This window comes from Columba livia, chromosome 1 (genome assembly GCF_036013475.1).
Source record: "Columba livia isolate bColLiv1 breed racing homer chromosome 1, bColLiv1.pat.W.v2, whole genome shotgun sequence".
NCBI lineage: Eukaryota > Metazoa > Chordata > Aves > Columbiformes > Columbidae > Columba > Columba livia.
This window is the reverse complement of record NC_088602.1, coordinates 62,938,877-62,965,062: the sequence shown is the minus strand read 5'-3', so window position 1 is coordinate 62,965,062 and position 26,186 is coordinate 62,938,877. Positions and strand designations below refer to the sequence as shown.

The 26,186-nt window shown below is 41.7% G+C and overlaps 1 long non-coding RNA gene across 2 annotated transcripts in view; it reads right to left on the bottom strand.

The window, feature by feature from the left end:
- Positions 1-3,057: 3,057 nt before the first annotated feature.
- LOC135579144 (uncharacterized) overlaps positions 3,058-26,186 on the bottom strand; it is a 35,741-nt gene continuing 12,612 nt past the window's right edge. Inside the window, exons 2-4 of one of the 2 annotated variants that reach the window (XR_010471661.1) lie at positions 23,643-23,779; positions 12,720-12,921; positions 3,058-11,110 (exon numbers count right to left, since the gene is read on the bottom strand). This is a non-coding gene — a long non-coding RNA (uncharacterized LOC135579144). The remainder of the gene's footprint in view (positions 11,111-12,719; positions 12,922-23,642; positions 23,780-26,186) is intronic. The other variant, XR_010471660.1, reaches the window with a different exon arrangement.

The following is a 26,186-nucleotide window of genomic DNA, read 5'->3' as shown; positions in this document are numbered from 1 at the left end:
AGACACATGCAGCTGCAGTGCCGCCCCCTCCCCGCCCCCGCGCCGCCGCCGCCGCCGCCGCCCCATGACATCACTGGCAGCGGCGGCAGGCGGCCCCGCCGCGCGGAGGGGGCAGCGCGCCCGCGGAAGAGGCGCGCACCGCTCCGCACCCCAACCGCGCCGACCCGCGCCCACCCGCGCCCCGAGGGGCGGGCGGCGGCTGCCCCCTAGCGAGCGGACGGCGCCTCCGCGGGCGCGCAGCGGGACGGCCGCGCCGCAGGGAAGGAGCAGCCGGTGGCTTCCCTAGGGGCGAGGAAAAGTTACCGGATCCGCCGGCCCCTCATCTCTTCGGCCAGCGCCGTCGCGCTGGGAACAAGCCCCCACGGGCCTTTACTGCGAGGCTGTGGGAGACCGATGTGGCACCGGCTCCCTCTGGGAGAACCGGCGGCGGGTTCTCGACACGGGTGAAGCGATTTTTGCGTTATGCTCGACATTCTCACACACAAGCCCGTTAGGGAGCCTCAGCCCAGTGGCGGATCGCTGGCTCACCTCCGTGTGCTCCGTCACAGAATCGCAGAATGGTTGGGTTTGGAAGGGAGATCACCTAGTCCAACCCACCTGCTAAAGCAGGTTCACCCAGAGCAGATCACACAGGAACGTGTCCAGGCGGGTTTTGAATGTCTCCAGAGAAGGAGACTCCACAACCTCTCTGGGCAGCCTGTTCCAGTGCTCTGGCACCCTCAAAGTAAAGAAGTTTCTCCTCATGTTTAGATGGAAACTCCTATGTTACAGTCTGTGCCTGTTGCCCCTCATCCTATCGTTGGGCACCAGTGAAAAGAGTCCGGTCCCGTCCTCTTGACATCCATCCTTGAGATATTTATAAACAATGAAGAGATCCCCTCTCAGCCTTCTGTTCTCCTGGCTGAACAGACCCAGCTCGCTCAGCCTTTTCTTATAAGAAAGATGCTTCAGACTCCTAATCATCTCTGCAGCTCTCCGCTGGACTTTCTCCAGTAATTCTGTGTCCTTCTTGAACTGGGGAGCCCAGAACTGGACGCAGTTCTCCAGATGTGGCCTCACCAGGGCAGAGGGGGAGGAGAACGTCCATCGACCTGCTGGTCACACTCTTCCTAATTCACCCCAGGATACTCTTGGCCTTCTTGGCCACAAGGGCATCACACCTGAAGCTTGCCATGTGCCTCCCCAGTGCTCCTCCCTCCAGCTCCCACCCCTACGGCCTGTGGCACTAGTTGTGAAGCCAGTGTAAATACTCCAAAGGATGGGGAAGACTAATCTGAAATAAAGTGGTGAAAGCATTGCTGTGCTTTTTATTCTGGCAAAACCCATGCCTCAAGACTTGGCTTGGACTGCACTCAGTGTGCAATCTGTATTTTTTTTGTTAAGACCTGGTGTGGGCTTTTCAGGGCCCCTTATCGCCATCAGCCTCTCTGATGCAGCACACATGCTGGAGAGGCGATGCTGTCATGGCCCACGCTCTGCCTCTTTCCCCTTGCACCCCACCAAACCCCCTTGAGGGGCAAAACTGCCTTCAGCAGTGTTAGAGGGGTCATTGCCAACACTGAGCTCATCTCTCCGTTTCTGCTTGCAGCCCAGCTTGCCACATCCACCACAGCTCAAGAGCTGCATCTTTGTTGGGTTCTTTTCCTGGTCCAGAGTGCCCTCCTGGACCCACATGCTTCTCAGAAAGACAGAGGTCCGTTTGGGTATGAGATGATGTAACTCCAACATTTGATCTCCTTCTAATCCATAATAGAAGCAGATTTCTTAAAACTCTGATGCCTGAGGTGTGGTACCTCTTCCAAAATTAGTTAACATTAGCTATTTGAAACTTTGTCTTTCCTTTTGCCCCTTCCATATATATTTTGAGCAACAGCTTCCTACCCAATAGCTGGTTAGCTACAAAGAACACAAACATGGCTGGTTTTTGCCATTGGAAAGTCATGTGGATGACCTACCTGGAGAGCTTTGAAAAACGCTTATCACAAGTGGGGAAACCATTTTCAAATCTTCAGAGGAAAAAAGTGGAAGTGCCCAAAAGATTTAGGAGCATGCCAGTCCCTTCCTGGCTTCCCTCCGTGTCAGACTTTCCCTTACAATATATTTACTACAAACCATCCAAACTCTCTGCACTGCTTCCTTGTTTTATCCATTCCTCCTGTGTGCCTTAGTAGTGACCATTTATAACACAAGCTCACAGGACAGACGGATATTTTGCATCCGCACTATCCAGCAAGTGGAACCCATGCCATGGTGGGAGTTTTGAAGCAACAGAAACAATGAAACATAATTATTGCCAATCCGCACTCCTTTGTTTCACAATTAAACTGTGCTGATTCTCTTCTGTCCTGACTATGCTTCCACTTTTGCTTCTAAATCATAAACTAATAATATACTTATTTAAGCACCCTTTATGATAATGTTTAAGCAACCTAAACTCTTTCTGAAGGCATCAAAAGGCATGATTTTAACCACTTTTTTCTGCAAAACATTTTAAATATATGCAAAGCTGAAAAAGTCAATTTGGTACAGATTCTCATAAATAAAGGATAGATATGGAGCATGTTTGTATGTTCAGGTAACTTCCAGGTCTTAAATCTCTTTACGCAAGTAAAGAAATTTTTATATTTTTATATTTTTTTTGGTTTAATCGTATCTGGACACTATTTTGAACAAGAGAGAAAGAAATATGTCAGCCATCTTTGGCAGAGACCTAGTAGATTTAACAGTGCATCATTTTCAGTAAATAAATATTAAACAGTTGACAACTTTTTCAGCCTTTCCCAAGCTTTTATCATATTCTTATGAGAAGTTACTAAGGAAATCAGGTAGGCATGAGGTAGAAGGTAAATTTCTGCCATGGATTAGCAAGCAGTTGAAAGACAAAACAGCAGGAATAAATTGCCAGTTTTCAATTTGACCAAAAAGTTGCCAGTAGAGATATCTCCCATATTTTATGCCATAAATTAACTGAAAGTCACTAAATAGCAATTGTACTTCTGCAGGTTTTATTTAGTCTTTTAGCCTGAGCAACAGGTTGTAGAAGAGGGAGAGCAGGAGAAGAAGAAAATAGGAGGTAGAGAAAGCTGCTGCTTCATTTTGGACTTTCATTTGACATTTTTCATTTTCAGCTGTTACTATCTCATCTGCCTTCCCCTGGAGCAGCAACGAGATGCTTTGGCCGCATACACGACTCTTTGTTTTCCTGGTGCCAAACCAAGGTCAGGATTCCAATGGGGAGGAGGCTAATTAAATATTGGTCTGGCTTGAGCAGAAATTGCCTTGACAGTCTGTAATTAGCTATGTAAGGGTCATACTGGATCAATCACTGTGCTGGGATTCACGTGCTGTATGTAACTATCACTGTAGTTTTAGCCCAGGGAGGTTTACATCCCTCTGAGTAAAAATCCTCACCCCCAACAAAGCAACACTTCTGAATTAAACTCAGAGATATATTTCCATGTCTAGTTAAACCTGCCTTTCAAAAGTATCTGGAGGCTTGCAGGGGAGCTAGTCTTTTGCAGTTACTGAAACCAGCTATCACAAGTTCAATATCACCAGTTCTCTTTGCTGTTGATTGACTACCTGTCAGCTGAAGGTGTCAGTTAAAATCTATACGCCAAAGATGGTGTTGCTGAACTCTGGAAGGCAGATCCGTGAGCTGCATGGTACTGGCACAGGTGGCAATGGAGAAAAAACACCAACAAAGAACCAATTACTTCATTATCTTGCACATTTTTAATAGGCAGATGCAAAATTTCTGGTCCTGAGAAGCCTGTCAATCAAGCTGCTCAGCTCCAGGGCAGTGTGATGGTTGATCTTGATTATGTTAAAGATCTTTTCCAACCAAAATTATTCTATGTTGGTTGGCCAGGCAGGCTTGGTCCTCTCAGACAGAGTTCACAGTATGAAGTGTCCTGAATGCAGAAATGTCCAAACCAGTCCTAAAAAGAAAAAGCAAAGAAAAAGGTGTTTATAAACCTTTTTCTTCCATGGGAGCTGCAGGCACCCGTCACAGGGTCTGAGGGAAAACAGTGATGCTGAGATGGTTAGGGCTTTTATCTGTGAGAGAGATACCTTAGAGCTCAACTCCCTGATTTATTTAGCCCTGGATATGGATTCCAAATCTCTCAAGCCTCTAGCCCAGTTGCTCTTCTACTTCCTGGGCAAATGCCTTTAAGGTCTATTCAAAAGCTGAAATACTGTCACCACATCTTTATTTCAAATCATTGCAGCCTATTGACACCATGCTCTCTGAGCTCAGAGTCCAGGCTGCTGACAGATCCTTAGCTATCTTAGTCTTAGCAGTCAAAATTTTTGTTAACAACTGCTTCATTTGATGGGGCAACCAAGACAATTCTGTGCGTTACAACCTTTATCACAGTCATTAGAATCACTGAATGTCCTGAGTCTGAAAGGACCCACAAGGATCATCAAGTCCAACTCCTGTCCCTGCACAGGACAACCCCACAGTTCACACCATGTGTCTGAGGGTGTTGTCCAGTCTCTTCTTGAACACTGTCAGGCTTGGGGACGTGACACCTCCCTGGGGAGCCTGTTCCAGTGCTCCACCAGCCTCTGGGGGAAGAACCTTTTCCTAAAGTCCAACCTAAATCTCCCCTGGCACATCTTCCTGCCATTCCCTTGGGTTCTGTCGTTGGTCACCAGAGAGAAGAGATCAGCGCCTGCGCCTCCTCCTCCCCTTGTGAGGAAGCTGTAGCCGCCATGAGGTGTCCCTTCAGTCTCCTCTTCTCCACGCTGAACAAATCAAGTGACTTTAGCTGTTTCTCATACGGCGTCCGCTCTAAACCCTTCACCAACTTCATGGTCCTCCTCTGTAGCCTTATATTACTATATATTATATCCTGTATCCTTACATTAATATATATTATATATTAGTGCTTTTGTAGCTTTTACCCTGGCTATGATCTTTAGATGGAAATATCCACAGAGTCCTCTCACAAGTTTGTGGTAGCCCAAAATGTATCTCTGCTTCCATGCTCTGAGAGCATCAATTCCACAGCCACACTGCCTTTGTCTTCTAAGTGCAGTTCAGGATAATGGCATTGATCTGCTACATTCTTTATACTTTCAGAAACAAATAATGTCTCTGCTTTAGGCAGAGACATTTATAAAATGAAGGTTCTTGCCACAAAGGACTTAGTCTAAATCACAGATGATAGAAGATGAAGGATAGACCTGAGAAAGGAAGAAATTAAGGAGGACAATAGGCAGTAGTGCAGTTGCATAGGCTTTCTCCACGGAAAGAAATCTATTTTAATTGCCATTTCAAAAGTTTTTTTGACGTTTAATAAGGAGTGAGAAAGAAATGAAGAGCAAGAATTGAATGGCTAGAAATCAAAATGGCTAAAATGATTGAAAATGTTTTGAATTTAAACAAAAAGAAAAAGGAGCTGAGATTTTCAGATTTATTTTTTTTTAACACAGGCATACTGAATGGATGGTATTTGCCAAATTTTCCCCTGTATTTTGTTAGCATGAGATGGAGTAAGTGCTTTTTCAACATTGCAGACCGGGTGGAAGCAAATCAGTGGTTCCCCTGGGGAAGGTCTTGGGGGAGGGGAGTTGGCAGTGAGCTCCACTATTTCAGGCCAGCCACAGAGAAAGCTGTGTCCTGCAAGCTGAAATATCAGATGCAGATCCCCAGCTGGTGGAAGTTGTCACAGCTCCCTTGAAGCTGATGAATCTGTGACATTTCTTAAACAGAGAGCTCCAAAACTTTTGCAATGAGCTCTGGTTACAGAGGACCGACATGACCATTCATAAAAAAGGGCAAACTGGATTCTAGGATGTATTTGATGAAGAATTTTGGGCAGAGTAAAGGTAAAAAGTGTTACAGAATCATTAGTAAAACCTCATTTGGAGTATAGCACAGAGACTTGGATACTTGTGTTCCAGAAAAATTAAATCACACTGAAACAGAGTCATTGGAAGACTGACAGTGATCTTACGGGAGCTTGGCTTGTTTGCCCTGGTGAAACAAAGCCTGAGAAAGGGGGCAGGAGGGCTGTCTATAAATACATCAGTGGGTAAATATCACAGACAGACAGGCAAAAGGTATTTAAGCTTAAGGACAATGCTAGCGCATGAACAAGTGGAAATAAACAGGTCCTGACTAAATTTGTGATGGAAATCAGAAAAAGATAGTTGATTCTTCTAGCCATTAAAATTGTCAATGCTACTAAGAAATAGTGGGGCAAATAACCCAACCATTTTTAGAAAGGAATATAACGAGTGCGTTAAACTGATTATATGACTTGACTGCAGTAGCAGAGACTGGACTTCACCCAGGTTTCATTCCTCAGCAGACTTTGCCTTATGCCTACCAGAATCAAAGTGGGCCAAGCATTCGTCATGATGGATAAGGCTTAGTGAGAGAAGTCAAATAAGCAGAACCACAGTCAAAGCCAGTCTTTCACTCAGAGTGAATGCTAATGATGCTCGTTCACTGCCTTGTGGAAAATTCACTTGGTAAACTAGGTTAATAGAAGAAAATCCTTTTCTCTGAGATACAGACCCATTGGGCTGGAAGCTACATGGAGTGACCCTTGGGTGTATTTTGTACAGTCCTTTTCTATTCATATTTTTCAGTCCTATAAAAGTTTGCCAGAGCTCTATGCCCGTTTTGGTTTTAAACATGCAGTGCTTACCAGAGGGAAGTAGTGTCCTGCTACTGGTGTGAATAGCCTGTCCCCCACTTTATTCCAAAGTCTTTGGCAGGAGGCAGACAGTTTTCAAGACATTTCTGAAGTACAGGAGGATGGAAATGCAGCACATGGGGTGGGAGAGGAGAACACAGAGAGGCTAGAGGCTCTTGGTCAATGCACTGAGCAGCAGCAGCAACAAAATGTACCCATGCGCGTATTTATGACGATGTGGCCACACTTTGCTCAGGTAAAGAGGAAGAGGATTGGGCAGGTAATTTGGTGGGATTTATTGGTTGTTGAGGTTTACAAGGGGATTCTCATTCACAGTTGTAGGAGTAGTCAACATACTGGCTACATTTGATAAAACTATAAAACTGGATTGGTCCCCATTCACATGGGAAATCACCATGTCCCTGTGACACAGCAAGTGTTACCATCTGCTGGGCCATCCTTGCTATTTTTCGGGTCCGGGGTTTGCACTGGCCAGTACTGACAGCAAGGCACGCTCAGGGGAGGGTTCTGGGAACCTGCTCCCTCTGGCAACCGGCCAGAGCCCCAGCCTGGCATGCAGCAAGGCTCAGCCTAATACAGCAAAGCTTGGCCTAAAGCGTTAAGGGTAAGCATTACATCTGCCGGCTTGACCAAGCTTTCAAGTGCTCTCCGAACTATTTTTGCATCAGACCACGAGTTGATGGAGCTTTTATTTTTAGTTCTACGATTTGTTGACTCACTCTGTTTCCTATGCAGTAGGTACTGAAGTGCCAAGGCAATAGAAGCCTTTTAATGATCCGTCAATAAGTATTACAGTCAATAAATGTTACAGTCGATAAATGTCACCATCTGCCTTACAGTTAGCATCTTCACCCTTCTAGCCCCCATGATCCCATATTTATATTATATCCATTTAGGTTATAGACCTTTGTATCATCCCTGGTTCACTTCAGATTTACTTCTGACACTGTCAGTGAGCAGTAAGATGTTCTCTTAGTGCTCCTTTTGAAAGAAACCTAAATTAACTCTTCCAGCACAAGCCCTGCTGAAGGCTTACCTAGCTTACTGGAGCTTCACCTCCCTAGATGAAGGGTTTGCATGGGTGCTGTTTACTGCCCCGTCAGACAGGATACACCAAGACAGCAGCAGCTGAAATCTTTTACTTTGCCCCAGAGTCTCTGTGCACCTCTGGCTGTTCTCTTTTTTGTTTATCAAAACTGCAGCCACCCAACAGAGACAGACTATGGCAGTGGTTATTTGACTCAGCCCTCTGCCTTTCTTTTCAAGCCCCCAGTGTTTAAGAACCCCAGTGTTGCCTGTTTTTCCTAAGCTTTTATAGCCTTGTTTGCAGCAATTATCACTTTCAATGCTTTTAATTTTGGCCAAATAAAACCACAGAGTATGTTCTGATAAATGAGTAGGCACTTGACAAACAGCTTACCAAACAAGGACTTCCAGAGGCCTTGAATCCTAAAGATCTAAAACTTCATAAAAGCCAAGGGGCACACACAGAGTCACACCAGAGCTGGTTAGGAAGGAGAAATAAGGGAGTCACTGACATGCTGCACTTCTGGAGTCCTCAAGTTTAGGTGACCTCGTCATTTAGCAAACAAACCATCTATAAGGTCAGGCCTCCTATGCCATATTCTCCTGGCACATTTCAGGTGAAATCCCACTTTATTATTTAAGTTATTACCCCGCATAAACATGCCTGTTTTAAGGAGAGTGTCAGGCTTTTATTACTCCATGGCCTTGTGTTAAGCCTCGTGTTTCCCACATAGTAATGGGATATTCTTGCTTTTAAACACAGGAGCTGGACTATCAAACATCATAAGAACCCGGGGCTGAAGATTGTCTGAAATTTTTGTCTCCTTTTTCTTTGTCCATGTTTTCTATGCCCCCAATGGAGATTTTCTGTATTGATGTAAAGTATATTCTGAAGACAGCTCTGCAGCAGTTATTGCTGCCCCATCTTTCAGCCAGTTTCCAGAAGGCATATGCCAGCTCCTGATCAGATACATCTGTTACACAAAATAAGGAAAGACACTACATAGGTAAGCTAAAATCTCCTTTTAAATTAAGCAAAGTAAGTTTTTAAGTGTTTATCTTGGATTATCTAGGGCACCTTTAAAGCACTGCAGATGTCTATGTATTTTCATCATGTTACATGTGATAACTTGATGTGATGATATTTATAAACCTGCATTACATTAATCAGTACTTGATATAATTTACTCTATACCTAGTTACTTTTCAATCTAGAGAGTGTTCAGTCCCATCTCTATTAATAATCGCTATCTGATCAGTGAAACAGTCCGTGATAAAAGCTGTGTAAGAAAGCTTCCTTCTTTACTAATTGGACTGGACTTGGAAACTAGAGGCTTTCCTGGGAGCATTGCCTATTTTTCTCATAATTATTTGCATATTCAGTTCACCAGCAGAACAAGCCTATAATTGTTCAGTTCAGAAATGAAAAGCTTCTTATCATGTATGTCGGTCAGAAAAAAAAATGTGCAATTGCTACATCAATACCAAACAGTACTAAATCAGTACTACCTGAGCTAATTTAGGATTAGGAAGTGTATTAAACAATAACTTGAGAAGCAAAGGATGTTAAGGGAAGGAAACTGGCTGGAGACATTGTTTAATGTATCCTTGTTAGTACAAGGAAGAATTTTTCCACTGCTCAACATGTAAATTATATTCACCATCTAATCTCACCAACTGAGGCAATCTGAGGTCGTTTAACATTCAGAAATGTTCTGTAACCAATTTATATTTGATGCGTAACTCACAACAGTATTGACATCATCTTTAAATTTAATAATATGGGTGGGGTTAGACCTAAATGTGAGCCTCCTGCTTTGATGTCTGACATAACTAATGTACACAGAGATCCTCAAATGCTGCTTGGCTGTGCTGCTGTGGATTGAATGTCACGGCTTAATGCCACCAGGAAGAAATAGCACCACCAAAATAACTTGAGCTGGCTATTTAACCTTCCAGATATACACTAGGAAATGAGACAAAGCCTGCAAAAAATGGTGGGGTGGTGATTAAAAAAAGAAAAAAAAAGCCTGAAATGGAGCATAGTCCTTGCGATTCAAATCCACACTGTTTTCTCATAATTTTGTCCTATCCAAACTCACAGGACTGTCTGGACCAGTAACAATTAGCTTAACACCCTTACATTCCAGTATATACATTTGTGTCTACTGGTCAAGTCCTTCTTGAGAATATGATTATTTACTTAGTTGATATAGAAGTCAAACACCAAAGTCCATGCTCAGGCAAATTCTCACAAAGTAACTAGGAGTTTTACATTACAGAAGAGTGACAAAAAAAACCCAAACCCCACTTCTAGCTCTTTTTCTATCTTAAATCTCAGTGCAAAATAATGTATGAAATCTCATATTATCTTTTATTCACAAGACATAACCATAGCAGACCAATTTCATCTGTGGCAACTTCTGCTTGCAACTGCTGTTGACAAGAATAATCTCCTCTGTCAAACTTGCGGCTGAATAATATTTAAAAGGTGGCACCCCATTTTCTTGGGTGCAGTTTCCCAGGCTGAGGGGTTGATCACAGAAACTTGTATAGAATGAGCAGACACACAGGGGACAGATTTTCACCAGGACTACTCCACCTTCGATTTCAAGCTCAGACAATTCAGCCGATGCAGCACAGATGAGGTTGGGCCACCAGAAAGCAGATCTTTCACAAATCGGCTCCCCTGTGGCAGTTTCAAACTCTTGTTCTTGACATTAAAGCTGTTCAGAAGTTAACTTCAAGCTTGGGTTGTTTTCTAAACCAGCTAGGAGAAACATGCCATCAGCCACTGTCATGCCTGTGCGACTGCACTCCTGGTACTCAAACCAACATAAACTAAGTCTTTTGAGCATCTCCCAAACACACATGAAATATTTCAAGAGAAAAGGCAAACATTGCTGTTTACTGTCATTCATAACGTTCTGAAACGGCAAATGAAAAGTCAGAGACATCGTCTGCTGCTGCTATTTCCTTAAAAGTGGAACTGGACCATTGACCAGCTCCGGCAAGGGAGCACCCCTCCGAATCTTCTTTCCAGGAAGGATGTTTCTCCGTTGGTACAGAAGACTGGTCATACAGCACCACACACCATCACACTGTCCTGCCGCACAGAGAATGGATCCAGAGACTCAGCTGTGTGCAGAGGAACTGCAAAATGATGAAATAAACACCAGTACAGGAAGACTGTAGGTTTTCCAGGCTCCTTACCTCATTCTGTTGAATCCCAGTTTCATGTTTCCCAAATTAAGTCGATGGAGAGAACTCCAAAGGGAACTTTATAGGGATTTTCCTTCCTCACTCTCTCCTCTTGATTTTAATGCATGGAGAAATAATCCATGTGCAGGGAAAATTGTTCTGAATCTCTCCAGGTTTTGAATATTGATGTAAATAAAGTTTGGTCTCTATACACAAGTTGCAACAAATTATTAATTTAGTAAATGTAACATTGTGTTTGGACTAGAGCTACAAATTTTGCATACCTAAAAAATGAACAGTGAAAATAATGGAGTAATGAATTCTGCAATACTTGAGGTCTTTATCTATGCTCTTTCAGCTAGTATCTGAGTTTCCAATTGGTGAGAATAATGAATTAAGTAGTCTGACACCTTATATACTTACTTAAGCACTACATGAAAACAGCCTGTAACCTGTTTGACTTAAAACTATAGCAGCTACAAAATGACCCCACAATTTTTATTCAGTCCCTGATAAATACACTGAGATCTTTGCCTAAACAACTGTAAGAACAGGTCTTCTATAGTAGTAATGAAACTTAATTAAATATTGGGTGACAAAGTTGGATAGTCTTATTCACATGGAAAAGGACTTTACTCCACAGAAAAACACAGTAGGACTGTTTGAGGAGCAGTTACTATTCCACACAATAAGGACCCCAAAATTTGAGCCCAAGGGGTTTTTATTTACAAGTCTGTTTGTATCTTTTAATTAGCAAAGCACAGGACAGACTATTTGCTTTATTTTAAAGCACATTTTTGGGGTCTGTTTATGAAACGGTACAGCTCTGTCTGAACTATACTTATATATAATGTGCCGCAAAATAACATAATGAAATGCACAAGAGAAATTATGACTTGTCATGCCTGCAGGACTGCAAAGCTGGATGTAATTCAGCTTCCTCGTCCAAAAGGAAAATAAAAACTCAAAAAACTAAGCAAACAAACTTTGAAATAATTCAACTTTTTGAGGTTCTTTTACAAGGTTTGTAAACACTAGTATCTCACATAAACAAATTTAGCTTCAACAAAGGCACTGAATTGTTTACTGTAAATTACAGCTGTATGTATTTTGATCACCATTTCAAGCCAAGAAAAAACTTGTTTCAAGTTAAAGGACCTAAAAATAAGATGACTGTCAAGAAATACTCCCTTTTAGACCATGAACTTTGACACTGCACTTCAGTCATAAGTCCAAGAATAAATTAAAAAAACTCTATGTGCTGCAACTGTATTTCCTGTAACATATGTTCATGATTGAGGTATTTCATTAGCACAGGATGTGCTCAGATGGAACGGAAACTGCCCCTCCGCAACAGCCCGTTGGGCTCCCAAAATAAAGCATAGATGAGTTTGCCGACCACAGCGTGATTAAGCCTCGGGTTTTGAATCAGGCAGGGAGGCATTAATACGCTGACAGCAGGAATGCTGCAAATAATCTGAATATTCAGCTAATAATATTGAAATGTATTGTAGAAGAAAATAAGATCTGCAGACAGCTATTGCTTTAAAGGCTTTAGACAATGCAAGCCTGCAAATGGATCGATGTCCAGCATGGTCATTGGTTACCACGATCTGTTTAAAGACACAGGAAGCGTTTGGCACTGGTAGCATAAAGGACTGAAAAACTGCTATTTGAGAGAGAAGTTCAAATGGACGCTAAGCTCTAAATAAAAGTTATATGCATGGGGGCTAAGCAAAAATATTACTCATTCTCATAGAAACAGCCTGAAGCAAAAGGAGAAAAAAAAAAAGAATAAAACTTTAAAATCCATACAGGAACTTTATTTCAGCTCTATTAACCCTCTGCTGCCTCAAGTACTCGGTGTTAGAGTGTAGAAGGACAGTGATTTTTTCCTCTCTTTCTTGTAAGACAGTTCCTCCCGTTTGTGGGGCTACATCTGGAGTGGTGCATCCCATCCCGGGCGCCCCAGCACTGGAGACTTGTTGACAATCTGGAGCCAGTCCTGGTCCAGGGCCTGCACGAAGGACACAATGCAAAAGAGAAAGCTGAGAAAGCTGGGCTTGCTCGGCCTGGGAAAGAGCTGCTCCATGTATCTCAGATAGAGGAGACCAGACCAGACACCTGTAGTTATTTAAAACCTGACTAGAGAAAGCCTGGCATAAGCCTGGCTTTGAGGCAGAGGTTGGACTAGAGACCCGCAGAGGTCCCTTCTTACCCAAGTTATTCCATGGTTCTCCTTCAGGATTGTGTAAGGTGAAATGCTCCAGGTCCACCGTGCATGGACCACAGATGTTTCACCACTGGAAGCTGGGCATGGAAGGGCAGAACCATCAAGAAGAGCGACCTTCTAGGGGCACACTAGTCAAACTCTCTGCTAGCTGGTAGCACTGGCTGTCTGGCTAATTCAAAGCTAAATCTTTCTGAGGGACAAGATCTGTGGCCCTGTTGCCCAAAGCTGTTTCCCTGGAAGGAACAGCACGTGCACAGAATTGTCCAGTGTGACATCCTGAAAACAGAGGCAGATGCAAGGGATGCCCACCCTCTTTTCGGCTGCAGAGCTGAAAACAGAAATCACTATTAAAAAAGAAAAAAGGGCAAAAACTATTTAAATTCCACTGACTTAGCAAAAACTTCTTAATGTACTGACCTAATAAATCTTGTGTCTTTACCAGTATGAATAAAATAATCCAGCTAAAATGTAAAAGCAAGTTTTGATCATTCACTACCAAGAAGTTATTCACTGTGAACATTCTAACTTTAAGTACTTGAGGCAAAAATGAAAGAACATAAATAAGAACAGATACATGTGCTAATGAAGCTATAAATAATAGCAAGGGGAAAGTGAGAATGCAAAGCAGGAACAACAGCACGGTACACAAAATATATGACCTATGCAAAAAGATGGAGCAAATTTTCAAATACATAGAAAGGCTGTTGCAAACCAGATGGAAATAATGTGTTTTCCATGTCTGTGGTGCATGAAATGAGAAAGAACAGGTTTAAACCGCAGCAAGGCAAATTCAGATTGGACACTGGGAAACATCTTTACAGCTTTTCTAGGGAGGTGCTGTAACCTCAGCATTGTTCACAACCTCTAAGAAAACGTGAGACAAGTATCTGTCAGAAGTGATATATCTACACATGTCCCTGCCTGGCAACAGGAAGATTCACTAGATGAACTTTGATGTCCTTTCAAGCCCAATGATTTCATACAGAAGCTTCTATATATCAAATATAGGAATAAAAAAAATCCGCAAAGCCTAAATTACAGTCAAAAATACAATCTGAACTAGAAAGATTAGTGATCAATGAGTTTTAGAAAAAAATAGCTAATGTTTCCTTGTAATGATATTTGCTAATGAAAATTCATAGTATTCACCGTGACATTAAAAACCAAGTATCAAGGAATAAGCTGAAGGCATTTTATTACTCAGTACTGAAAAAGCAGATGAGACAGCAGCCAGTTATCAAAGGGAGCCTCCATGAATATGACTTAAGATGTGACCTGTGTTACAGAGAGTGTCAGACTAAATAATCATCTCTCTGGGCTTAAAATGCAGGCATAAAACAGGGTTTCTCTTTGGTCACCCAAGACCAGAAAGATTGAAACAATTACAGTGATTGCTTCTGATTTTCTGGGATGAGAGGTTGCATTTACAAGAATGGCTCTGATTTACTCTTCAAGAATTTTCAGGGAAACAAAACAGAAGAATCCCAATTTGTTAGCATATCCTTCAAGACACAGAAAAAAAGCAGTCCAAAATGAATCTCCGGGTGTTAGGCAGGGGCTCCGTAATTTCTTTAGCAGCATGATGTTAGGCAACCAGCATCTTTTCTTCTTTCTCTTCCTCCCAGCTATTTCAAGAGGTGACCTCATCCCTATATCTAATAAAATCACAAAAGCTGAAAAGCATAGTATGCTGAGCTCACTGATGTTCTTAGCTCTGTCTCTTAGTAATTCCTTTTACAGTGCCTCCCCTTACCAGTAAGATGAGCTCGATGAATGGGAGTTAATTCATTATTTGTCTTTGCCAGAAGTGGCTTCTGCTTCCTCTGATGGTCCCGGTGAAGAAAGGCTCTCCCCAGCTTTAGACACAGAGTTCAGACTGCTGTGTGCATACAAATTTTTTCCAGGAAATATGATTCTTATCAGTCCACAAAAGCTGATTTTACACACACATGTAATGGTAACTCAAAGCAATACAGCCACCGCATGGTTTTCTTGATTCTCTTGTAGTGTAATTGTCCTTCTGAATTTTAGCAATGGGCAAAGGCATCTGTGCAAGCAGTTAAAAATAAGTGTATTTGGAGGCTAACCTGGAGCGAATAAATAGTAATAAATGAAAAATGTTTATATAAAGGTCTCACAAAATATCCAAATGTAACTAACAAATAAACCTGTTGATTTTGTAAGCATTAAAATAAGGTTAATAAAAAGAATAATCTTTTTGAAGACTTACAGTCAGTAGTATTTGAACATATATTATTTAAAAAATATGTGAGAAACAAGCCCATTTCATGTTGACTTTTCCGTAGCCTTTATGTACAGCAGTACTGTTTGCGCTCATAAAGGCTACAACACAAGCAGAAATCACTCCATGCCTTTATTCTGCATCTGCACAATCAAGAACATCTTTGAAAATATGAAAGCCATAGTGTTGTAGCCAACTCACTGAAAGAAGCAAGTATGAATGATGTCTTCCCTAAGAATATCCTGTCTTATCTATAGCTGTTATATACTACCTTTATTTGGTTGGAAGGTAATATTGAATACATAAACTATCTTAGCTGTCTTACCCAGCATCAGTGCCAGGCACCAAAATCACTAAATGAAGAGAAGGCTCAGGATTAAACCCCGGGTATGATCTTTCCTTCTCTAACTCCAGTCACATAGCACATTATTTTCTTCTGTGTAGCTTGATGCTTTTTCCTTCCTTCATATGTGCTTTACTTATCCCTTGTCTTTTTTTTTCCCTCCTCATCTTTTGTCATTATCAGTAGTTACTGTGAAAATGTAAGCTTTTCTTCCCAGAGGGATTTAACTACAAGTACATTAGAAATCAGTAGTTAGTACTGTCAAAACCATTTCTGTAACCAGAGGTTGGCCGAGCCCAGGATTTTAAGGAATACAGAATGCCAGTAAGGATTAAATACCAATGAACACCCAAGCCACCTTTTAAAAATATATTTTCTAGAAATTAGGTGGTTTGGTTGGGAGAAAAACTTGGTATTCGATCTGCTCTTGAAAACTAACCAGTAAGACTGGTAAAACTGCCGTCTGATGGAAAAGTGTACAAAGTGTACAAAACCCTACAAGTTTTTAAAAATGTCCTTGTTTGGTTTTTTTTAATGAAAATACTTTGTCTTTCTCCACTTTTAAGCCAGATTCTAGGGGCATTTTCCAATGAAAAGTTTTACTTTTTATATAGTGGTCTATACCTTTTAGAGAAAACAAATCTGCTTGGATGCGTTGTCCAGTTTACTCTAGAGATACATGGAACATTAGGTTTTTTGTTCTCACTGGTTTTTGTTGCCATGGCTTTCCCTTAATAATTATTAGGGGTCTTATTTTGATGTAGTGGCTCAGGCATGTTCTCAGCTGTACCTCATGTAAGGGGCATAAATGCTTCTGGATTTGGTCCAGTTGGGTATTTTTTATCCTTGAATTTTTTTTCTGTCCTTTTATCCCTGACTTCCGGCTGTGTGTTTTTTGCCACAGATTAGTAACTACAATCACAGTATTTTGCTGGCATAAACAGTCGTTCAAACAATTTCCAGAAGGTAAAGGCTTTCTACCAGCTAAAGAAGAACAACTCCACCTGTTCCGGATGTGTTAGGTCGCAGGTTATGGTTTGGAAAAGCCTGTCCCAGCACGGACACATGGCATCAGCACATCCCTCAGCTGCTTTGGCCACAACTCCAGGTCTGGGGCACAACAGGGTCTTGACAGCACGAGTGTGCCAGGTGGGTCCTCTGTGGGGAAGCTGGTCATCCCTGGAAGCTGTACCCAGGAGGGCTGCTGCAGGCTGTAGAGTCGTAGAATAATTTTGTTTGGTTGGAAAAGACCTTTAATATCATCGAGTCCAACCATTAACCTAGCACTGCCAAGTCTACCTCTAAACCATGTCCCTGAGAACCTCACTTACCCATCTTTTAAACACCTTCAGGGTTATTATACCCGATTCTGCCCCAAAGCCTTCAAACAGGCAGCAGAGCCAATGTAGGACAGAGGACTGAGGGCGTATTTTCTGTGTAATGAAGTGATGACCAGCCAGAGAAGCGGGAATAGAGACAGCAACTGCAGTTTAAAAAAAGAAAGGTCTTGTGATTACTGAATGTGGGCTCCACACTCAGACAGGGATGCCTGAGTTTGATTCATCTTTGAGGCTCTAGAGTGTCAGCATAAAATAATATATGATCAACAGAGTCCAAGCAGGCAACATGTATGTTTAATAAATAGCTGAAAATCATAACAAAAATTTGACAGTGTTGATAGCTGCCTATTTGGCAGCTTAGAAGGAGCACGAATGATTTTACGACTTGCTGCTCAGACACAGTGACAACATCCAGTTGTCTCGGTCACTCAAGTGGACGTTTCGCCCTATCTGCACCATCCTTCAAGAGAGTAACGTGAACCCATTACTAAATATGATCCTAAAGTGTCAGCAGTCCAAAAAATGCACTAATCCGTTTGCTACACTTGAGGAGCTTCACATTTTATTGGAAATATTAGACAGATAATGAAATACCTGCAAAGTGGAGATGGATAGACACATGGTCAAACTTGGACAATTTGGAGCAACATATAAATCAGGATTTCTATTGAGCTTGCTCTTTCTCTTCTCCATGCAAGATTCCCAATCATGTTATGTGAAGTAAAATAGCAGAAAACATGTAGCCCCTGTGTAGGCTAGTGACCCTTTTAAATGGCATAATACATTTCATACAACTTTATGACATCCACAGACCTGTTTAGAATTTTTTATATTTGTGTATTCTTATGTCTTGATCCTCCAAATAAATTTATGAAATGCAGCATCTTCCTTTTCAGGATACAATAATTTAAAAAAAACCTATCAAGACAAATTTTGCTAGTCTGCAAAACACTCCAGAAATAATATCAGCATCTCTATGAACTGGCAGAGTTTCATCCATCTTTGACCCAAATATGACACTTAGCAGAACACACAAAACCCAGCTCTCTGTCAGCAGATTAAGAGTAATAAAATACGGTTCTCTGGAGGAATGGCAGATAAAGAAATTCACAGTATTCACATATCTTGCTTCAAATCTTCATCAGAAATGAAACATGCGTTAAAAAATCATGAGATGGGCTCTAAAATAATGAGATTTGAAATATGAATAAATTTGAAGTTATCTGCCATTGAGATTTTGAGCCTCTAGAGTGTGCTCCAGTCATATTTTCAGGCATTTCCCTAGAAACTGGAATGTATAGATACTTAATTTCCAAGGAAGGCTGGAAAGCATTCATAAAGCTAATAATTCAGAAGTTGAGGTTATCAGATAAATCTAAAGTTTTTTAAAAAAAAATCCTAAAATTACATGACTACAACACAGTAAAATATTATACATGTAATAGAGGAGAAAAATAATCAAACTGACAGCAAAAGGCCTGGAAACACACAAGCATTTCTGAAAAGATTAAGGAAAAATTATTGTGGTGCCAAGGAATATAAACTCCAAAACTTAACAGGCCATTTGCAGCAAATGCAGCACTGCAGCAAAAAGAGATTTTTAATGATTTTTAACACTCTACACCTTTACAAATTCTGGACTGATTCCTCAAATATAAAAAGGACAGGCTTGCAGAAAGTTTCAGATTCACTTTCCAGTAATTGATTCTCAGCTCCTTTTATTTGCCCTCCAAGGCTCTTCCCACTTTATTTTTAACATTTCAGGCACTTCCCTTCGCTATGTAGGGCCAAAGACTCTACTTTTATTTGAAATAAAACAACTTTTTCAACCATCATAGAATCACAGAACTGCCCAGGTCGGAAATGACCTTGGAAGATCATCTGGCCCAACCTTCTGTGGGGAAAGGGAGCCTTGATGAGATTATCTAGCACCCTGTCCTGTCACATCCTGAAGAACTACCAGTGATGAGGACTCTTCCCTTATCCTGGGGAGGTTGTGTCAGTGAATGATTGTTTTAACTGTAAAAAAATGTCTTTCTTATATCGAGATAAAACCTCTCCTGGTGGAATTTCTACCCATTGCCCCTTGTGCTCTCCAGGCAGCTCCTTGTGAAGAGAGAACCTCTGTCCTCTTTGTAGCCACCCTTTAAGTGGCAGCTGGTATGCTGTGATAAGGTCCCCCCTGACCCAACTCCTCCAGTCTTTCCACAGAGGGCAGGTTGTCCAGCCCATTATCATCTTCATGGCCCTTCTTTGGACCCTCTCCCGTCTGCCCACATCTCTCTTGACATGTGGGGAGCAGAACAGGACGCGGTGCTCCAGGTGCAGCCGGATGAGTGCTGAGTGGGATGGTCATGTCTCTGTCTCTGCTTGTCATACCCCTGTGGATCCAGCCTGGGATCCAATTTGCCTTGGTTGCTGCAGCAGCACCCTGCTGACTCGTGTTCGGTTCACTGTCTACCTGGATCCCAGGTCCCTCTCAGCAAGGCTGCTCCCCAGCCACACAGGTTATTCTGTCCCAGGTGCAGGACTTCTAGTCTCTGTTAAATTTTACACTACTCTTGCTGGCCCAGCCTTCCAGCCTGTCCAGCTCTCTCTGTAAGATGGCTCTTCCTTCTGATGTGTCCACTTCAGCACCCAGTTTGGTGTCACCAGCAAACTTGGTGAGGGTGCTTTCAGTCCCATCATCCACATCATTTATGAAGATGTGAACAGCGTGGGGCCCAATATCACTCCCTGGGGGACCCCACTTGTGACAGTCTTACAGCCTGAGTAAAAACCATTGATCACCACCCTCTGAGTGTGACCTGTTAGCCAGTTTCCTACCATCTCACAGACCACCCACCCAATCTGTATCTTGCCAGTTTGTGCAGGAGAAGGCTGTGAGAAACAGCGTTGCATGCTTTGCTGAAGTCCAACAAGAGGCTGAAGTTTAAGGGAAAATTCCAAATGTTGCAATTGAATCATGAAGGTTATCAACCCTGTGTCTTCCAACCTGAGCATTAACTCAAGACCAAACTGACATGAGACGGCAGTGCCTCTTGGCTCTCTCAAGTCCACCCTGAGTCCCAACCATTCTGTTTACAAATAAGAAAGCAAAATTCCATATTATGCATTAGATGTGGAATACAAATTAACCATGCCAATAATCTCTTAATTTACCCAGTAGTTCTGCGATATGTAGAATTAACCATGGTAACATGCATAAGTACATTCAATTAATATTTGTTCATTGACATGACATATTTGTTAACTGAATGACTACATGATAATTTGATAAGCTAGAAGCTTCTAAGTGGGGGAAACAGGCAGGGTCTTGTGCACACTGCTCTTACGTATCCGGACTTAAAGACGGCCAGTTTATTTTCTATGTAAAGTTCATGTAAATCTGAACCCACACATTTAAAAAATGGTTATTATTCCTGTTGTCCCCAAGTTGAACATATAGCACGTCAGATTCTCCTCAAACTTCCCATGTCACACAGCAGATAAGCTTCAACAAGAATGATGAATACTTTTGCCCTCAATTTGGCCTGTAGCCCAGTAGCTAAAACACTCCTATAGGTGGTAGGTGTATGTCTGACTTCTCAGTGTGCACCTGCCTCTGTGGCTTGTGATGTATGTGCTACAACTTCCAAAAATCAGAGTACAGAGATTCCTTCTAATGACCTGGCGATAGTACAAATTGCTATCAGATTAATTTTCCTGTATCTCAAATCTATAGATTTACCTATTAATAATGGTAGTATTTGACTTAGGCCAGTAAAAGAGGATGAAAACTCTTCCTTTCTTGCTCAATATGAGAGAACAAAAATTCAACCACCCCTTAAAAACTAGATGGACTTAGATCTGGTAGCAGGTAATTGTTGAATTGTGAAATAATGACTCCATGATCATAAGATATGTGTCACGCAGCCCTCACCCAGGTAATGCTCCCATAGATTTGTTCTAGAGATTTACTTAAGCACTCACTTCTGTATTCATGTGTACACACTTTACTGTGCAAAACCACGCTTTCAAGCAGGCTGGAACGCAGCCAGATTTCTCCATACAGTGTGGAAACACAGATTTCCTGAGGGAGAAAAACCACTGCTCGGAGTCTGACAAACTGTTCCAGATGCATAAAGCAGTTCAGAAGCACAGAGGTGTGGCAGAGGGCCCGGGAGAGAGTGATGAACAAGGGATGGTGAAGAAATCGTGGCAGAGACACGGCCAGGAAACAAGCCCACGTGATGGCAGGACTTCAGGGTGCGTGGCAAATCGCCAACAGGCTCTTGTACAGAAAAAATTAACAGGAACTGGCGTTGGCTTCCATTTTCCCATTCATAGCCCGTGCAGGGCTCCATCAGAATAGCAAGCACAATGCCTCAGCTCTAAACCAGTACACAATAGCCCCACGCCAGGCCTGTCGATCTCAGAGAGCCTTTAGCTTCTGCAATCTCTTGATGAGGTCCTTGATTAGGCCTTTTTCACAGCGCTAACACAAAGATGTACTCTACTACCCAGCAAGTTAGGCTATGTCCTCCCCTTCCTTACACCCTCAGCATGTGCTCTATATATTATAAAGGCATGGAGCTTTAAGGCACTTCTGAAGCAAGCAGCATAACACAACGCTTTCATTATTTAAATAAAATACTATTAATAAATAAATCTCACATTGCTCATGAGAATGTACATCAACTTGTATTTAGTCAAAGTCATTTTTAGCTGGGCTAAAAGAGAATAGGAAACAGGCTGGCAAATAACAGAAAGCTGCTATTGAGTTCACAGGGCACTTCACCCTAGAACAGTATAGAAAGAACTGAAAAAATATACGCTTTTATCCACCAGTTACTGAGGAGCGCTACTGAATGCGCTCTGTTAGTGAGCTCCCTCAGTGATTGACTTTATAATCATCATCAACTGCAGAACCATGTGTATACAGACAAAGAACACATCTATGGAGAATCAAGTTACAAAAAAATCAGGGGACGTGATTTTGACCACTCTGAAAAATGACAATTTAAAATACTCGGGAATTACAGTGAAAAGTATAAGGGGAATCGATGTGAAAGCAGGATGGAATTGGATCAAAAACATGTAGGTGAACAACAATTCAATGTATGACTTTTCAGCCCTCGGTCACCAAAACAGTCTTGGTAGTGAGGGAAAATTATTACCTGATAGCTGTTTACTACGATTTGTAAGTAAAACTTCCCAACAAGCCTCCATAGGAAAGTGCATACACTACCAAATTATCGTTGCATTTGGTAGTGTTTCTCCTTGATTTTTAAGTTTAGATGGGTAAGAATTCAACCGATATGAGCAAAGGCAGATCATGTGTAAATTACAGACTGTACATTAGGGAATATTTCTAGCTGTAGGAAAATGTAGGGTAAAAGTCTTGACCTAATTACATATATATATCCCTGTTGCAATAAACATTTCCTTGCCCAGCTACACAAGCATCAATATCTGCCTTTCCCATACAAACCTACTAAGAACTAGTCAGGTTCCTAAGCATGACTACAAAAAGCCACACAAACTGTTCTCATTCATCCATGTGGTAACTTCTGTATTTTGTGAGATGGTTTTGTGACAATAAAAATGTCTCTCATTCTTACAGTTGTTGGCAAATATGACAAAGCCATACAAAAACAAGTCCAGTTTTCTACTAAAACACATGTGAAATTCTGTTCTAAGGCTACATATGTTTATCTAAGCAACTGTACTGAAGATTTCTCCAACTTGCTGAATTAATTTTGTGAAATTCAGCTGACCCAGAACTGTGGTTTTGGTATCTTACTAAATATTCCCAATAGAAAGAAATAAAAAATGAGGTGACTCTTTTAATATGCTGATTACTTCAGGATTTCCCTCTCCCCAACCCTCCCATAACTATCAGCTGCTCTAAACACCGAAGCAGCCATATGTTGATGCAGAATGCTCCTTTATTAAAAAGCTGAGCTTTCCTTTAGATTGACTGCAGGCACAGAAGTTCAGCCTTGAAAAGCTCGTTCAACATTAGTGTCTAGACATACACTCTCCAACATATTCCACGTCCATAGATGGGCTTTTGGCTCTCTGCGCTTCTGACCATCTGTTGGGAGGGCAGGATGCCCACTGATAAGTTAGTTACCCAGAATCTGTGTCAGTTGCCAAGGGAAGGGGATATATCGTCCTGCAAGTGACATCTGTTTCACCAGAAGCCTTTTTCTCTCTGAACAATGTTTCTGTTTAATCTCAGCCACACTTATTAAGAATAATGCTTAAAAGAGAAACTAATGAAAAATCCTGGAAAGTATTGGAAGGGAAACATAATGATGGCCAGCATAAGTGTACATTTCACAGACCTATGGAGAATCCTTTTAGTATTAAAATGATGGGAATATTGGAAGAAAATTGTAGGTGCTATGGCTTTACAGGCAATCTCATGGCAGATGAAGTCAACAAGGGATAAAGTGAACCACAAAGACTCACTGTAACTCAGTCCGAGACAACAGTTGTGCTCTTCAAGAGAAGACTGGAGGGAAAGACACAACTGAATGATGGATAAGATAATGCCTTTTCATGTGGGTGAAAGATAGAAAAAAGATCATACCCTTATGTACTCTTATTGATGCAGGTTGCCTGTCTTCTGCTCATAGCCTTAGCGTCTTGAGCCAAACCAGCACATCTAGAAGTTGAGTCCACAACATAGAGGAAAAACTGTTCAGTCCACTAATATTAATGAGATTCCTGCAAGATAACATGAAGTCTCTGGCAGTTACATCCCAAACAAACTTGAGAAGTATTACCAACAAATGAGAAAGAGAAATAACAACAAAGAAAAGAGGCAAAGATCATCCAGGAGTCATTACTACTTACAGAAATAGAGATGAGTGTGATTCACTGACTGTTATTGCTGGAACAGTCAATGAAAGGAGAGGGTATAATCCAACAAGGTACAAAATTAGTCTCAAAGCACCATTCAGTGTGTTCGCTGAAACTTTTGCACATTAGGCATACACTTCACATGTAGAAATCTACACTGTAGACATCTAAATTTAGCTCTGAATCTGGAGCTGACTCCCACTCTAAGAGTTCTGACTCACTGTCAGAGGTGACTTGTCCTGGATGTGTGTTTCATCTGAACCTGTAGCTAGGTTAAGGCTAGGACATGTACTCACACCGAAGAGCCTAGAAATGCTCCTGAACTTCTCAGCACAGAATACCATATGATTTTTTTTCCCATCCAACATCTTGACCCCTTTGGGCCATTGATAAAAGTCCTGTCTCCCTTTCCCAGAGATTTTTTGTTCTGTTGCAACCATATCTCAGTTGGAGAACAGCTGCTGAAATACTACAGTTGGCAGATCAATGTTTTAAGGTAAGCCAAAAATGATTTGGGGTTACCTTAATATGCCTGGCTGCAAATTATAGACATTCAGCAACTGCTACATATGCAGCTGAACCATCTCTGCACTGAGGGTGGAAAACTGCATGTCATGGGGTGGAAAGGACAGCTGGGAGCAGGAATTGTCACTACGTGGGCATCACCACTTGTGAGTCAGCAGCCTCAGTGCTCCTATTCTTGACATACTGCTCTTATAAATACATAGTTTGGAGCGACGGGGTTTCCCATTTACATTTCCAGCAGTATGTCATCTGTATAATAGTAACTGTAAAGTCCAGGTAATATTATAACACATATATTGTGCAAGAATTATATCAATATTGCATGAAAAAAATCATAAAGCATCATACAAAGTCTTAACAGTTATGGGTTCTTTCCCATAATATAAGACACAGGGGAAAACTGAGTTACTCTCCTTTAAACTGCCTGGCAGTAAAACCATGGAAATCCTGAATAAAACTGAGCTAACACTTTTAGGTAATAGTTAAGTATGTCCCAAATCTAGACTGCTGAATTAAACTTGAATAATGGAACTTATTACACAAGACCTGCCTTGGCAGAGCTCTTTAGCATTTGGCCAGAACAGTCCAAATAGGTGGCAAGAGGTGAGAAGCATAAAGTTAGGCTCAAACAATCACCATTTCCTTCCTGATTCTCATTCCCAGGAGACATCGCGTTCATTTGAGACTCTAGCACTGTGCCCCTTCCCAAACTGTCTGCTAGCTACATCTCCCTTCAGAAGCTCTGCTCCTAAACTCACTATAGGATTGATCCCTGATTATTATTACAATTCCTCAGTGAATTTCTGAATTCATACTCCTGTTTTAGCTAATCTTTTTCCCCAAACTGAAAAGTTTATATATACTCTCTTTTCATCCCAAACCCTATACATTTTGGAAAGCATGCACATTTCTAGACAAGGTCCCAAATACAGATGGTACATGCATAACTTTAACTTCTGAGGTCGCACACCTCAACACATTTAAGTCTAGAATATTTTAAAACATCAACAGTACCAGGCATCCTTTTTTCTCATAGCATTTTTACTGAAAACTGAAGATTGAACAGACATTGACAATGAACCATCAATATTCTAGTTTTTGGTCAAGGCTGAGAGAGACTGGCAGGGCAGTGATTCTCAGCACTCGTTTCCGGCTGCTGACTTTGCCATTTCTGTTGCTGTACAAGGGATGAACTTGATTCCTCAGTCTAGTACCATCAAAAACCTTATACATCAGTTCTACAAACTTATTTAGGGGGAGCACTATAACATATAACCTTGAATGTTTTTAAACCCAAATAGGTGCTTTGGCTTTTATACAGTGCAGCTTGGAGTAGAGGGCAAGCCTAAGTCAGAGTGAGCAGTTTAAAATAGCGGATTTTCTCCTTGCCCTCCCCCAAGAGTGGAAATGGACCCACTTGATGCGTGGTAGCAGCAGCTGGATGAGATCAAGCTGGATGTAGACCAGAAGAGTGCCACAGTGTAAATCTGTTTAGACTGGAATTCAAAACAGACGGTATGCAGAATTTGGACTGCCTGACCTAGCCAGTAGTGTCGCTGGGGGAAAGAGCATCACATCTCTTTACCCCATACCTATGTCTGAAATTGATGGGCCTTAATCTGAGCTCCAGTGAGGGGAGTGCTAGTAACTAATCACCTACATTCTTCCTTCCCTTCAAAAGGCAGCAGAAATACTTTTATAAGAGGAGAAAATGTGACAGTGCCATTTTTCCTTTGGGAAATAGCTG